Genomic DNA, 17,610 nt, shown 5'->3' on the forward strand with positions numbered 1-17,610 from the left:
TTCCTAGAAAAGGATATTTGAGGATTAGAAAAACAGATTCTCATGGCAGACAGGATCTTACCATTTTGCTCACTTGTGGTAAGTGCTTCATTTACCTTAGATCCAAACAGGGTAGAACTGTCACAGGGGACATTGATAAAGAATGCCTTGAAGGTTTCTGTGAAATTGCATAGCTGCATCCAGGCGTAATGACACATGGTAATATTTTGTGACAGCTGCTCTTGATATGCCATCTGGTCACAGAGATTTAATTCCCTTCACACCAGAATCCGATTTACTCAAGTATGCAAGAACCATTTAAGTTGATGTATTACTTCTCCAACAATAGTAGAGGGCAGACCTTTGTGCCCACCTGTTCCCAGGGCCAGAGTCACCACGGACCCTTCCCTTCTAGGGTGCGGGGGGGGGGGCATTTCAAAAGGGAAACTATCCAAGGGACCTGGCACCCACCATTTTTTTGATGACAAAGGTAAGCTACCCAAAAGAGGCTTGGAAAGCTCCTTGAGCAAATCTCTTTGGGAACGTGTCAAATGTGCTAGGTATTTCAGCGCTCAAAGTACAAAGCCCGCTGATGCATAAGTCTGTTTTCCAAGTCTGTCCAACACCCTTGATACCCTGTTAGGAGGATGGACAGAGGAACTTTCCTTATTTAGTGTCTTCCTTGGGGCTGCTGCTACCAAAATGGCATCTAAGGGAGGGCCTTTGGACCAATGTTTCCTATCCTTTAGGAAAATCAAGATTCTGTCCATTCCTTTAGGGATGGGCTCTGCCACATCAGTTTCCTTCCAAGCCTTCTAAGCAACAAGGTCTATTAATACATCAGGAGGTGGGACCACCCAAGACATCGATAAGCCAGACACAAAAGCTTAAAGGAACACGGAATCATCAGAAGAAGTTGCTTCAGTGAACCATTCCCCTCTCTGGTTCATTAATTCTAGTATGTCCTCAAAAGGTGATAGTCTCATGGGGAGATCTTGAGACTCCTTCTCCATCATCTAAATCTGTGCTTTCAGTGATTGACTCAGAAGAGTCTATGTGCTTTTGTTTGCACATCATCTTTCACGGAACATGTCTCAGGAGCTCTGATGGAGACACATCAGAATCAGATGGAGAACTAGAACTCTGAGCTGCCTTGAAGCTAACTGAGTCTGTCTGTCCCTGTCAAACTGAATGAGAGGAATAAGGCAAAGGATACACTGGGAGTCAGGATAGATCTGAAACCAGTGCACATGCCTGTATCCTTTTGTCCCATCCAAGGCCCTTTCTGCAGCCTTGAAAACTAACTCAGCTAATAGAGCTGAGGAGAAAATACCTCTGTCAGACAACTAAGTAGGTTTCTCATCTCCAACAGAGGGCAGTTTCAAGGAGGACCTCAGAGCCAGGCTGTCTAGAGTCAACTACATTGTCAAAGCTTTAACCTGAAAGCATTGGTGTCAAGAGAGTAAGGGAAGAACTTGAAGCCTAAGTCCCAGGGCTAGAGGAGACCCATGAGCATTGGCTCCTAGAAAGGAGTCAGTGTCAGAATGAAATGGTACGGGGTCAAAGGCCTGTTCCCAGCCCTCTTCTGGGGGACAGCACTGGAAGGATCCCATGATGAATTTGTGTCCAAGAATTTTCTCATCATCCAGATAACATCCATCTTGGTAAAGCTTCTGGTGAATCAGCCAGACCTCTATGAAAAGCTACAGATGTTGGTCTTGATGGCAGCTTCTGCTGGAGTATGGGTGAATGTAGCCCGAAGCTAATCAGCCCCAGGGAAAAGGTAGAGTTTGGAGAGGGAGTCTGGGTCCATGTTGCAGATCAATCTGACTGCCTTGATGACTTAGGTGCTGGACCCAGGAGAACAGATAGATCCAGGGACTTTTTTCTAGACTTTTCTGCCTTTTTCTCTTACTGTCTCTTCATCTGTTTTTTTTTTCTCTGTGTTTTTCCCGGGACTGTTCTTTCTCTTTCTCCTTCTTCTTCTTCTTCTTCTCACTAGAGGGAGATGTGGATGATTATCTATATTCAGAGGACTTGGTAGACCTTGTCTGAGGAAGAAGTAAACCCTTCAGGATCAGCTTTTCTCTTCTGCCTTCGAGGGCTCTGATTCCAAAGGTAGCACAGAAACTGCAGCTATCCTGATGAGAGGGACCTAAACAGTAGACACAAGGGAATTGGGGGTCTTGGGAAGGATTTTGTTTCTACAAGCTGTACACTTCTTGAATCGAGTAGGCTTGTCAGACATCACAACAGCACTCACAAGAAAAAACTAACCAACTAGTGTTTATATCATTAGAAATACTATATGCACTACTTAAAATATTTTAAGAAAAAAGAGGTTATGCTGGTGAAAAAAAATAGTACTTACAGTAAAATGAAACGTATATATCACACTAGTAAACGTTTCTATAAGATAACACACTATATGAGCTAGAAATTTTTAAACTACCTATTTATTGTATCTACATATAAATATAACTATTTATACTAACTCTAAAAGCTAAGCTAGACCTAATTGTAATTAACAATCCTACAGGTAAAGGGAGGAGTACAAGATTTTAAACAAAATATTGCTTTCACTTATCATGAATGCTCAGAGCTCTCACAGGACATGTCTGGTTGAACAGATGACAAATGAGATCTCAGGTAAATTAGCTAAAAGAAAAGAATTGTGAGTAGAGGAGGAGTCAGAGGTCTCAGATCCATCATCCAATACTCTGTAAGGCACCAAGGTTCGATCCGGCAACCTAACCACCATCATGAGATTTATTTACTTAAACTATCATCAGCTCAGGGAGATAGGAACCAAAGGATGTCACCTCAGAATTGTGGTCCCTCTCATTCATGATGCACTATACTGTTGATTCTGAAAAATGAATTAATTCTGGTAGGAAGACAGAATTTATAACCTGCTGATGCTGTTTTCCAGTTTGATACCTGACTGAAGTGCATTCATTGTGAAGTCTGCATGTCCAACCTGTGTCCAGGGCAGGTTCCAGTAGGGTCTGACGTTTCAACCCATATCCAAAGATCTGTTAAAAGGTGAACTGGTTGTTGTTGTGTCTTTTGGCTTTTCCCGGTTAGGGGTCGCCACAGCGGAACTCCGGTCCGCTAATGATTGGCAGTAGATTTTTACGTGCCGAGTTGCCGGCCCTGACGCACAACCTTCAACGAAAGTACGCCCATTCACACATGTCTCCACACAGAAGATGCTCTAGCTGAGAATCAAACAGGCAAACATCTTACTGTGAGGCGACAACGCTACCGCAGCACCACCATCTGGTAGTCCTCTAAATTGCAAATAGATGCATGTGAATGAGAGAGAGAGAGAGAGAGAGTGTGTGTGTGTTTTCCAGAACAGGTTCTCTGCTTTATGCCCAGTGTTTGCTGGGATAGGCTATGCCACCCTCCAAACAAAGAGAGTATATAAAATGAATAAATAAATGTATTAATACAAAACACATGCAAGCACTTCTAGCTTATTTATAGGATGCCATTATCTGTTATGGCACATAATTTTGTAAAGAATGACAGCATGTTAGATGGTATAATGTCATGCCTCTCAACTCTACAGATTTTTGCAGAACGTCCAGATTTTTGCCTCATATTTTTGGTCTATTCCTCATAACATTTGTGTTTTTCTGACAAATCATTGAAGACTGAAGTCACTAAATAACACTAAATAATGAAAGACATCTGAGTTTCAGACTCAATGTCCTTCAGAAAATAAATAATTATGCAAAACCTGTTATTTTAGTAACTTTCTAAGTTTATAGGTGCAATATTTAAATTTTGCCCCTATTATTGGGCCTTTGTCCCCCCCATTCTTTCTGGCTTTACCCAGATTTCTTGCACTGAGCAGTTGAGATGTATGTATATACTGATGTATGAAGAATGATGAAAATGATTAAGATTGTCAGTAGAATATTTTTAAAAAGTGCTGTATGGGATGTTATGGTTTATACTGAGTGCGTGCTTTTGCGAACCAGATACAATTCATGTGTGCAACAAGTATGAGTTAAGATACAATGATTTAAAAAGTTCAGAGATTTATAAGGACTTCAAAGAAAGAATCATTATGGCAAGGAACAGCTGCAAGAGAAATGGAAGATAAGCCTGGTAAAATCTTTACCCAAATTTTTGATGGTATCTTTTGATATAGGAATGGTTTTCTTTTTTCATTTACATTTTGCTTCCTAAACTTACAAAACATCCAAGCCACCAGACTGGCTATGCTCATTTACTTGCCATTATGAAGTGAGTGCTAGGCCATGATGTGGTTGTCATCCAGTTATCCATTATTTCTTTCTTCCTTAAGTCTTACCATTCTTACCCTGATCAATGACTTCCGCAGGTGATGTAATCCCTCAAAAAGTCCATCCCCCCTACTCTCTATAAGTATGCACTTCACATCACATCTCTGGTCTCCATCTTTCCTCCAGGAAGAGGTGAGCATGCAATGCCTATCATTTGTCTTCCTCCCTGCTGGGTCCTTCAGCAACTGTGCTGCTAACCACATGTAGACTATCTGGTCATAGTCAGGCCCCATCCCTCAATGTCACAGCAGCCAGCATCAACATCCACCAGTATTAAGCTACTGTAGCAACATTAGCAGGTATCACAATGTAGTTACTGCATGTATAGTCTTAAAAGAAACCTTTATGTATGTTTGTCATACATATGAACTACTACTAGAGTAGGCTGCGAGGACCTCAGTTTTCAGAGAGGCTTACTGATGATGGAGTAAAAAAATGTGTGTCTGTTATTTTCAGGTATGCTTACCTTAACCTAACTTACTTTCCCCACCCAGGAAATGATGGCGTATCATTTTGGACAATTAAAACAAATATGGACATCAGCTTATTCTGTAAAACGCTTAAGATGAAATTCAGAACTTAAGCCCTATTTGTCAGAGGATGTGCCTTTATGTTTAGCAGAAAACAGGAAGCAAGGTCTCCTACAAAAAATGTTGAAAGTACAGTGTATCAGCCACACATAGTTCAGCCAGATTACCTATAATGCAATACCTCTGTCACTCAAAACTTCAAAATGTTCCTTATCTGGGTAACTGTGATAACTGTTTACTCCTTCCTGTTGACATTAGTCCGGTCTAGTGACCAGGAAAGAGTCACTCCTCCTGAACAGTGCAAGAAATTTTAAGAAGCATCCTTTTGGAAGAAGGGGTAGCTGTTATGCACAATATGAAAAACAAGATGTATGCTGATGCAATTTCAGCAGTGTAAATTAATTAAGTGAATTTAAGTAGCAATCTGTCAGTCAGTGCATCAAGCGCTTTCCAAACATCTTGGAAAAACTTTTAGCTAAGGCAATCTGTTTTAGCAATGTGTTAGCCCTACTGATAAAATACTTAAATTGGAAGTAATAACTTTTACTCAATCACAATAAATGTTGCAAATCAGTTGTGTACTTACTGGGGCAATGTGTTACAGGATTTCATGCCATTGTCTGTGTGGACAGCTAGACTGCTGGTTTTGAAAAGGAAATAACGAGGCTCTGTAAATTTCCAAGGCAGCCAGACTGAAATATGGCAGAGTAAGGCAACATGCAATAATTGAAGCAGCTGTTTCCAAATGCATCAGTTGGGAATATTCCTGCAGCTGGCTTTCACTTCTTGCTTTAAAAATCTTATGATTTGTTTTTCAAAAATCTGAGCATCATAGTAAATTCAGACTTTCCTAGACACAACTACAAAGGTGAATTCTGCTGCACAGAATGCAGTCTGCATATAACTCGAATTCTTTCTGACTTAGGTGTGTCCCAGGAAAGCACCGCTGTTGTCTCATGCCACACCTTTGAGTCACTCATTTATAGGGCGTTGCCGTTTGAAGCATGTAAAAAGTATGCAGCACAGTCCAGCTCATTTACAACAGGAAATAATGACTAATAAGTATGGTAAGAATTGCATAAACCCTCACTAAAAAAGCCACAGTTTACACTAACGACTTAGTGAATTTACCAAAGGACAGGTACAAAATATAGTGTTACAGCTTCTGCATTTCCACCTAACATAATAGGAGCTGGAGCTGGAGCAGAATGATAACAAACTGACTATGTTGTCTTACATTTTTACATTCAAACTTTTATTTTGAACAAGGTATACTTTTGGGGAAAGAATGCCTTTGGATCTATAATTTTTGGACTTTTATCCTTTTGGAGTAACTGCTATAGGAAGTAATATATTCTCAAGTCTGTGACCTAGAAAGTTAAGCAGGCAGTTACTCCTGAACCTAGCCAAGTGCTGCCTAACATCCCCTCGCACAGTGTGGTAAAAAGAAACCACGTCCCAAAACTGTAAACTAACCAGTAAGAACTTACCAAAAAGCATAATATACAGTAATCACTGGTGCAATTTCTGAAACATTCCAGCTGAACATCTATAGATTATACTGTTCCCCCCAACTGCTGCAAGGATGAAGAGAGTAAGCAATATGTGCTGTGTTAGTGTAGCATAGTAGGTTAAAGCTGTTAAATGAACTACATCTTGCAACCTGAGTTTGAGTTCTACCACCTGTATTTGTATACAGGATAGCTCAGAACATGTTAACTAACCATACCAAAGCTTCCTGCTCACCCCACATCTCCAAACACAGACCACTTTATTTGGGTACTGCTTGAACTTCATTTTCCTACAACACTTCCTGGTTAGGGTTAATCTAAGCAGAGAAGACCAAACTTCCTTTTTTACCCACCACAGGTTCCAACACATCATAGGGGATCTCTAGGCATTCACTGGCCAGCTGAGGGATATAATCCCTAGTATGTGTTTTAGCCCAATCCAGGGCCTCTTCCCATTGTAACCAGAGCAACTCTAATGGGCTGCACCTAGAAAAATAATTGTAAGATGTCTGACCTGCATTCACTGGCTTTTCTGAAACTAAAGAAGCAATGTCTCTACTGTGGGGCTCTCCTCCATCCCTTAGCTCCTCACCTTGTCATAGAGATTAAATGCAGAGACCTTTGTGAGAAACCTTATTTCTGCTGTTTACACCTGCTATCTTTTTTTTTGAGGGGGATACTAATACTGATGAAGATACTGACACAGACTGACAAGCAAAATGACAGCTTAGTCTAAGAACTTCACTCCTGCTTTATCACCACCAACTAGTTTAGCTCCTACAAATCCTAGTCACTGCCCAGTCTACTTGTCAGTCACACAGTGTCCACTTGCCATAAGCCATAGTAAAACTATGAGCTACATAAACTCCTCCACTAAAGGTAGCTGTAGCACCACTATAACACCTAAAGACAGCAATCTACTTTCCAGAATGCCAAATCCAAAGAAAAGAATAGCAGGACACTGCTATTATAATTTCTTCCTTTATTAAAATCACACAAATTTCCAACAAGTAAGCGCTTTCGGGTTAACAACCCTTCTTCAGACAAAATAAAATCACACAACTCATTAATTTAAATTCTCAACCAGCCAATCAGCTATCAGTAAATGACCCGCCTTTTCTGTAAGGCTGGTTTCACAGGTACCATATCATTTAATCCAGGACTCCTGTGAGCCATCAATTCTAGAATCCAACATGATTCTAAGGATTCTGTAAGGAGCTTTAAATCTCCCCCTCTGTTGTTTAACCTCACATTTGCCACAGCTTTGAAAAATCTGTTCAATCCGATGTAAAGGCCACAGGAGGGCCAGATATGGGAGCGCGCCCCAAAAGCACACAGGGGCAACAACGTTTTTTGGAGATGCTACCAGCACCGGTCAAAAGGTCCGAGCAAGAGGAGAAAAATTTTGGACTGACTTTTACTAATACTCCTGATATTGTATACAATCTATCTTCACATGTTTTAACAAATGAAGAACTTGTGCTCAACAAAGGTCTGACTTTTGTGCCCGGTAGGGCTAGCATTTTTAATGAAATTGTTTTAGACTTAATGTTGTTTTGTAGGAATTTAGCTCTGAAGTGTGCATTTGGGATTAATAATTCAAGTAGAGCAACTTTGAAACAACCCAGCTGCTATGTACCACCTTTTTCTCCAGCTATGAATCTATTTATTAGTAGTTGTGAGCAAGATCTGCAGGAATATTTTAAGGCAGGTGAATTTCACAGGTATCACAACTTAACACATGCACAGCAGAAAGCATTATTGGATTTGAGTAATAATCAGGACCTAGTCATAAAAACAGCCGACAAGGGAGGTGCGGTGGTGGTGTTAGATACAGCATTCTATGATCTCAAGATACAAGAATTGTTACTGGATAATCATACATATATTCCGATCAATCCCCTTGGTGTAAGATTAATGGTGGATAGAGTGCATAGCAGTTTAAAGCAGCTATGTTTTGAAATGAAGATAAGTGATGATTTGTTTCAATTTTTAATGATTGAGAAAGCTGTTACTCCGATTTTCAAAGCCCTAACTAAAATTCACAAATCACTCTTAAATCGATTGTTTCATTTCTATCTGGCTCGAATACACACTCAGGCCATATGTTGATAGAATGCCCAATATATTAAAAGATACAGGTGGCTTTTTGAAAGTTGTAGGGGAGCTCAATCGTAAAGAGCCACCTGATAATTTGTTGTTGGCTACATTGGACGTTCATAGTTTATTTACTGTGATTAGTAATGACTATGGCATTCATGCCGTAGGTGAAGTTTTGAATGATCTGGGTGAGGACGAAGCGATAATAGCTCTGGTTAGGATGCTTCTGTCCCTAGTTTAAGAAAATAATGTGTTCATTGGAGCTAAACAGATTTATAGGTAAGCTCAGGGGGTTGCCATGGGCACCCCCTGCACTAACACGTATGCCAACCTGGTCCTTTCATATTGGGAAAGGGATACCATTTTTAACAATCAGGAATGGATGCAGTATGTGGGAGCCTACACCCGATTTGTGGATGATGTGTTTATTTTTTGGCGAGGAAGCTCTTCATCATTAGAGAGGTTTGTGGAGTATTTACACTCCACTACTTCCTTTCTTAGGTTCACTCTTAACTACTCTGATACGCAGATAGACTTCCTTGATGTTAGTATTACACGGACTAAGGAAGGTTTTTCCTCCAGTTTGCACAGGAAGGAATGTTGGAAGAACAGTTTGTTATGCTTTGATAGCATGCACCCCCGATTCATATTCCCTAACATCATTCAGGGTCAGATTGGTAGGACATCAAGGCTGTGCCTGGAGGATGCCAAATATGATAAGGAAGTGGATGGTTTGAAGAGCTGTTTTCAGGACAGGGGATATAATGAACATTTAGTCAATCGGATAGTTGATAGCAATAATATGAAAAGGGCCAATAAATTTAAACCTTGGCTAAGATGTATGGAAGGAGAAGGGAATGTGCACTCCAATCCCATATTTAGATCTGAAAATCCTAGGTTATATTTCACATACAGCAGTAATATAGGGGACATAAGGGACATAGTCAACAAAAACTGGAATATTTTAAGGAGTGATAGTAGGTTAAGGGACATGTTAGGAGCAAGACCCAGTTTTGGGTATAGGCGCAACAAAAATCTGAAGGATTTGTTATGTGGTAAAAAGTGTCTAACCACATTGAAACCTTTCAAGGAAACTATTGGGAGTATTCCATGTGGTACTTGTAAAGCATGTCCCCATATTAATAAGGTTACCACCTTTACACATCCTGTAAATGGCCAGGTTTTTAATTTTAAGGCCAGGGCTACATGTAGGACTGCCGATTTGGTCTATTTAGCAGGGTGCTCACAGTGTTCCGGGTTTTATGTGGGAAAGACCAACAATATGTTTAAGGTTAGGGTACTTCAGCATTTGTCATCTATCAGGAACAAGGATATACATAATGCACTCTATAGGCACATTGAGCTAAATCCCACACATACCTTTTTTTTCAAAGCTGTGTCAAATGTGAGGTTAAACAACAGAGGGGGAGATTTAAAGCTCCTTACAGAATCCTTAGAATCACGTTGGATTCTAGAATTGATGGCTCACAGGAGTCCTGGATTAAATGATATGGTACCTATGAAACCAGCCTTACAGAAAAGGCGGGTTTGACTGATAGCTTATTGGCTGGTTGAGAATTTAAATTAATGAGTTGTGTGATTTTATTTTGTTTGAAGAAGGGTTGTTAACCCGAAAGCGCTTACTTGTTGGAAATTTGTGTGATTTTAATAAAGGAAGAAATTATAATAGCAGTGTCCTGCCATTCTTTTCTTTGGATTTCGCTTTTCGTGTCTGGTGGGACTTTGGTTATAGCACAGAACATTTTTTTTTTGTACTTTCCAGAATGGTAACATGGCCTCAGATGTGAAGGTGCTGATTATTGTTCTATCTGCTTAACACTCAAAAATGAATCACTCAAAGGCATGTTAGAAGTCTTACTTAAATGTGACCAAAAGAACAGTATCATTTCTAAACAGTGGAGATGCCACAAATAGGTACACAAAATAGACACATTTACAACCGTGACTGTCTACTAGAGGTAAAACAAATCCTTAGCAAAGCCTGACTTCCAAAAAACTGACTTAATTCCAAGTAAGTGGCTACAGCACTCACTATATTTACAAAAAGATCAGAATGCAAGTCCTCCATACTCCCAGCGGACATCCCAAGCACATATATAGTCATGTCGTCATAAGCCTTCTCTAACCAGAAAATAACTGTACACAGACAGCAAAACTCCCATAACCACTGACACAAATCAGCAAGACTAAACAGGTTATCTACTATTTCATGGCCTGGGTGAAATATGCATTGTTCATCCTGAATCTAAGATTTAAATATCAGCTGAAGTCCCTCCACCAACAGTCTGGCATTGAATTTTCCATGAAAAATGAGGAATATTATCACTCTATAGATGGAATATACATTTTAGTCTCCGTTCTTAAAAAAGGGCTGACAAACCAATTTGGAAGTCTAAATGTACTTTCCATCTGTCTTTGGTACTGTACTGAAGGAGTATGCTAGCCACACTACCACACTTCTGGTCACTGCCTTCAACATCACTTTACCATATCTCATCTACCCCTACAGCTTTACCACTACATCACTAGCCATATCTCATCTATCCCTGCAGCTTTACCACTACAACATCACTAATCATATCTCATCTACCCCTGTAGCTTTACCACTACAACATCACTAATCATATCTCATCTAGCCCTGTAGCTTTACCACTACAACATCACTAGCCATATCTCATCTATACCTGCAGCTTTACCACTACAAAGGCCTTTGACTTTGACCCCCACAGTGACTTTGGGTACAGTGATGGGGCCTTCACTGCACCAGAGATTTCAAGCACTTCCTCCTGACGGGGTAACCCATCTAACAGTTTAAGGTTTTACTCATAATGATGCTTCCACCTCCCAACAGTCACATTAACAAAGGTAGTATTTCCCACTCTTGCCTAGGACAGCCTTAGTAAGTTCCCACCTTTTCTTCCTGAGTAGCAGAATGGTTTAGCAAGTCGCTCACTCCATTCCAAACTTCCCCCTCCATTCAAGCTTTTGCTTTAGCAAAATTTATTGCTGTAGCCTTCTTGGTTTGCCTGTTCTCCTGAAATGAATTAGGAAAGCTCTCCATGTGCACTGTCTAGAAAGCAATCTTGCTCAGTTTGACAATTTCCATCACTGCTGGTGTCCAGATCAGGCTACCATCAAGAAAAGCACCACGATTAAGGTCTTGAACATGATCCAATCAAATTGGATTTTCTAAGAACAGTGTCCAAGTCTTCTAAAGTAACAGCTGAACTCAGCTGATACAGAAGTCTCTACTATATTTTCCCAAAAGTCCCTAAACTACTCATCTGGGTTTCATGAATTTTTCTGTTTCATGTCCTGATTAGCAAATCCAACTCACTACCAAGAGGTGGACAGTTGACAACTCTGTCCCTGTTTTCACCTGTGTCCAAAACATATGTTTAAAGTCTTAAAGAGCCACGAAACCTGACCACTGCCCAGTCTGCTTGTCAGTCATACACTGTCCCCTTGTTGAAAGCCAGCCTGAGGCACTTCCTGAGAGTTGTATTTAGCTGTAGCATAATGCTTATTACATTTCCTGCAACTGGTTTGCTACAGTTTAGAAAAGAGAAAACACACTTTTTTTGGTCCTCAACTTAAAGTTGATGGGAATAACTATTTGTGGAAAATCCTAGGGCATCAAAAGAGCTAGCCACAGCTCTTCTCTGATAATGTCTCAGCACTTGGCTTCAGATAAGGGAAGCTGTTCCTCCCAATCATCTCAAATTCCACAAAAACTAAAACACTTTATCAAAATGAAAATCTTACTCATAAACTTAGCCATCTCAAGATGTCATGCCTGGAAGTCCTCAGGTTTCACTTTCTGATCTGCTTGTTATTTCCTTTACTACTGGCCTTTCTTACCTTTTGTTTGTTTTCCTTCTTCCTGCCTCTTATCATAAGGCCAACGCTTGGTAGGGTAGTTATGGCTGCACCTAGGAACAAGGAAATTAAACATCTGCTTCACTGATTGCATGCCCTTCCCCTTTCCCTCCAGTCTCTTAAGCACCTCTTCCAACAAGGAGTCAAAGTCTTCCCTTTTTGCTCCAGTCTCTTAAAAAAACTGTTTTGCATTGGTCCATCGAGTCAATCCATACCCAACGGTGCCTCAAATGAGCTGTGCTTTGACAAGATCATGCAGGCGCTGAGTCCTCAGCCAGACATGCCTCCAAATGGCTGATCTAGAAGCCATTACCTGGCACAATGCATTCACTGCATCACAGCTACACAACAGAATGCCAGCATGAGAGGTTAGATGACATAATTCCAACACCTTATATCTCAGAGTCTTATATTAAATCTCCCAGCCTTATCCAGCAATTGAGACAGGAGGTATCTTAATATATGTGTTTGGCAGTTTAAGGCCCTGAATCCTTCAGTGGTAGAAGTGGAGACTTTTTTCCCAAAGTACCCACAGACTGGCTATCTGTGACCAACAGAGCAACACTGCTGCTATGTACCATTGCCTTCAACACTCTAAAATAAGGTTACTGCCCACCACTCAAACATAAATGTAATATCCAAGAAAGAAGTTATGATTCAGGGTGTTAGTCTTAGCCTAATTCACCTTCCATTAAAAGCTACTGTCAGAGAAAAATCATTCTCTTGACTGGGATCCTCCACCTGGAACCATTTGCCTCCAGAAGTTAAAAGTCAAGAAGCCACTAAACACATTAATAATGCCCTAAAAATGATCATTTACACAGAAACACAGTGCAACTGTTACCATGGCAAAGGTAATCTCCCTTACCACGGTATGGACATATAACATTTTAGGCTGATGTCAAGAAACTCAACAGCATAAATATAGCTTGGGAGTGGGGTACAATTAAACTGGAGTTTAAAAATAAGGTGGAAATAAAAAAGGGAGAAATGGTTAAGAAGTAACAATAATTATTTACAGGGACTGACAAATGTTAAAGTATTGCAAAACAGGGGGGAATCATACAGAACAAGAAGAGGAACAACTGCAGAATGCTAAACAGAAAATAAGGGATTACCTAAATAACATGTATGAGTTTAGAAAGATTGCTGTTAAGCAACCATTTTTTGATGATAACTCTAGAGCACAAAAACTTTTAGCACAACAACTCAGGTAACAGAAACTAGAAAGGACTGTCACCAAGCTTAGGGAGCCTATAACAAGGAAGCTAACAAGGGATCCTATAGAAGTCTTACAGATATTCCAGAAATTATATAAAAGTCTATAAATCACAGAAATATAGGAATAAAGAAAAGGTACACATGGAAATGTTTATGGAGGGAAAAAACTCATAAAGATCTGAAAGGTTTTGTTTAACATTATTTTAAGAGGAGGAGAAGTACCAATATCCTGAAAGAAAGCTGTGGTAGCTGTCATACCTAAACATGGTAAAAATCCATCAGATCCAGCTTCATACAGACCCATTTCAATACTAAACCATGATTATAAAGTATTTATGTCTGTAATGGCTAAAAGAATGGCAAAAGTTAGCCAAAATTGATAGGTATGGATCAATGTGGTTTTGTGAAGGGGAGGCAAACATCTGACCACATTAACAGAACACTTATGATCCAGAGGGAAGCAGAATGTAAGAAAACACCATTGTTGTTGGTGGGTCTTGATGCAGAGAAAGCATTTGACAGAGTAAGCTGGGACTTTATGAGCAGAGGAATTGAAGCATTTGCATTCCCTGATACAATTATAAGGTGGATTAGGAAGATATATGACGGATAAGAGGTGAAAATTAAAGTGGGTGGGTCCTCTCTGATAATCTCTGCTTGAGCAGAGGAATCAGGCAGGGGTGTCCTCTCTCCCCTTTTTTATTTGCATTATATTTAGAACCACTGGCAAAGAAAATAAGGGACTCAAAAATTCAAGGATATAATTGGTATGGTAGTCAAGAAAAGCTGGCTCTGTTTGGAGATGACATTATTTTATACCTGACAAAACCATAAAAAGTCATTACAGTGCTGTGGAACATATTGAGACAGTTTCAAATCTTTTCGGGATACAAAATTAATGAAGCTAAAACAAAGGAAATAGCAGTAAATTATGTACCCACATACGACTTGGTTCAGCAATATCCATACTTAAGGGGACATGATAAAATGAAGTATTTAGGAGTATGGATTAAAATGATCCTGGTGTGGCAGCTAAGGATATGTGGGAAGAGACTAAACAAAAGATAATACAAAAACTAAGAACATGGAAGATCTGTTATATAGATATCAATATTAGATACAAGCAGTTCATAGGTTCATAGGTAGGTACTAAGCTATTGGCCTATATAAACCTAGCCAAAAAGGTACCCCGGCTTTTGCCACCCAAGAAAATTATTTTCCTGTGTCCCTGTCGAGCAGAGCCACAGAAGTGATCCCCGGGGTAAATTTCCTATTTCCCATCAAATCATCAACATTTTTCTTGAAGAGTGCTAATAAGGAGCTTAGTTTGATATAGATAGGTAGTTTGTTCCAGAGTATGGAAAGTCTCTGGGACAGGAATCTATCCCTCCAGCATGTTCTGTTTATTGTGGTGACAAGGTTTAGGTCCCTAGAGCATGTAGCTTGGAGGGGTTGGGATTTCTTTAAGTGGAGCATGTCCAACAGCTCTGGGTTTGACAAAGCTTTGTATGGTAGCCAGAGATCGCCTCTGAGAAGGCGATATGCAACGGAGTAAAGCTGGAGTTTTTTGAGACGGTCTGCATAGGGCATCTGTTTGAGGCTGGTAATCCTCTTTGTGAGGCATTGCTGTGGCCTTCCCAGTTGTTGTAGATGTCTTGTGAGGTACATACCAAAAGAGGCATTGTACTCTATAATGGGTCTAATGAGTGACGAGTAGAGGGGAACAATGACCTCTTTTTTCCTGAATGAGAAACCTTTTGTGATGAGGTATGCCATGTAGAAGGATTTCCTGACTACTGTGGGATGTGATTATCAAAGGAGAGACTACTGTCCACCTGTGTCCCAAGGTCTCTTATCACACTTTTGGTGTTAAGTAGACTGCTGCCTATGTGGTAGTTCATGGGTACAGAGTTTTTACCAAAGGGGATGACGATGCACTTTTTGGCACTGAGCTTGAGGCCATGGCTTTGACATCAGGCATCTGTCTCAGTGAGGCCCTTTTGTAGGATGTCCACATCATTAGGAGTTTCAATTATGGCTCCTAGGTAGCAGTCATCTGTGAACTTCATTAGCCAAAGACCTTCTGTGTTAGCCTGTACTTCAGAGAAGTAGATACCAAACAGGACAGGACCCAGGACTGAACCCTGTGGTACTGCATTTGAGACATAGGGATTTATACATAGTTCAGTGAGTTTATCTATAATTCTAGAGTGGGGGATGGTGTCAAAAGTCTTGGCGAGATGTGGATAGGCTGTGTGAACCACCTTACCCTCGTCTACGGCTTTGGTGACTGCTTCAAAGAAGTCTTTCAGGTTTAGGAGACATGATCTGCCTTTTACAAACCCAAACTGGGTGGGGTCTAGAGTTTGGAGATTACCAATGTCTTTCCATGATGATACATTCCATGGCCTTGCAGACCAGGCTCGTCAGGCTAATAGGGCGGTAGTTCCCAGGCTCCATGGTGGCTCCCCCTTTGTGGAGTGGGATAACCGTTCCTGTGCACCATTCATTGGGCACAAAGTCTGAGGTGAGGCTATGATTGAACATGGTACTTAGGTGAGGTGCTAGTTTGTTTTGTAGTTCATGTAGAACACAGCCTGGGATGTTGTCAGGTCCCATGGATGCTGCTTTCTTAGCTTTGGAGAGTGTGGTTTTTACCTGTGCAGCCATGATTACAGGAACTTTGCATTCTTCTGGTATAGAGATGGGCCCTTTAGAGGTTGAGAGGGGGGTATAGAGATGGGCCCTTTAGAGGTTGAGAGGGGGGTAAAGTCAGCACTGAACCTATCTGCCAGGATGTTGGCAATATCAGTTGGTTCTGCATATTTAGTGTCATTGTGCTGTAACTCAGAGCAGATCTGAGTGTTGCCATTGAGATTCTTGACATAGCTACAGAATGCTTTGTGGTTGTCTTTAGAATTGGTGGCAATTTTGTTTTCGTAATTAGCTTTGGAGGATTTTATGAGGGATCTCAGCTTCTTACTGAGGCTGACCAGGGAGTTCCTCCAATCATGGGATTTTACTCTTTTTTGCAACAGTTTGTTTCTTCTGTTGTAGAGTTTGTTTATGGCAGGGGACCACCAGATTGGCTTCCTTTTTTTGCAGGATAGCATCTTGGTTCTGTTAGGGATAGCATGATCCATGCACTCATGTAAGTGCTTATGAAGTGCATTTGTGTAGGATTTAGTAGTCGTACCTCTATTGTCCATCTGCATGGGTGTCATGAAGTTTGCCACTTCTGTCTTAAGAAGCGTGAAGTTGGCTTTGGAGAATTTTTTTACGATGGTTTCCCTAATGGGGGGTGGGGTAGGATGTGGATGTCTAGGGTGATTAGCTTGTGGTCGGATCTGACCAACAAGGAATTGACCTCTGGTGTGGAACACCGGTCACCCATGTCGGTAATGACCAGGTCTAGGATACTGCTGCCTCTGGTGGGGATGTGGATAAGTTGATCCAAGGCATTGGAATTTATTAATTCCAGAAAACATTGAGCAAAAGAGTTGGTACATGAGTAGTTTTCTCAGTTAATGGTGGGGTAGTTGAAATCGCCCATTATTAGGGTGTTGGGTTGTTCCCTAATATTTAACAGTGTATCAAGTTAAAATGTTTTAGTCCCTACAGTCTTATACACAGCTTAGGCATATTTTTATCAACCAGAGGAGAAGTTGTGGATAGTAACTAATAAAGTGTTGAAGGATTTTATCTGGGAGAGGAAGATAGAGTCAAGTGGGATAAGCTTATTCTTCCAATAGAACACATTGGATTGGGATTACCCTATTTGAAGGGGTATTTCAGAGCAACACAGTTAAAGCTCCTACACATAGCACAAGCAGAAAACTAATTCAAAGTAGAAAGAGATGATGATTAAACAGGGGGAAGCTCAGAAAACAAGGGCAGACTGAGATTTTGGATGCAGACCTTTAAGGAGAATAACAAAAATCATACAGAACATTCATAAAGAAGCAGAACATATTCTAAGAACTAAGCCAAGACAAGAATGGAGAAAGGAGATTCTGCCAATAAGGATGACTATAATTAGGGATACAGACA

This window comes from Protopterus annectens, chromosome 13.part0 (assembly GCF_019279795.1).
Source record: "Protopterus annectens isolate FY-2018-M chromosome 13.part0, PAN1.0, whole genome shotgun sequence".
Lineage (NCBI taxonomy): Eukaryota > Metazoa > Chordata > Ceratodontiformes > Protopteridae > Protopterus > Protopterus annectens.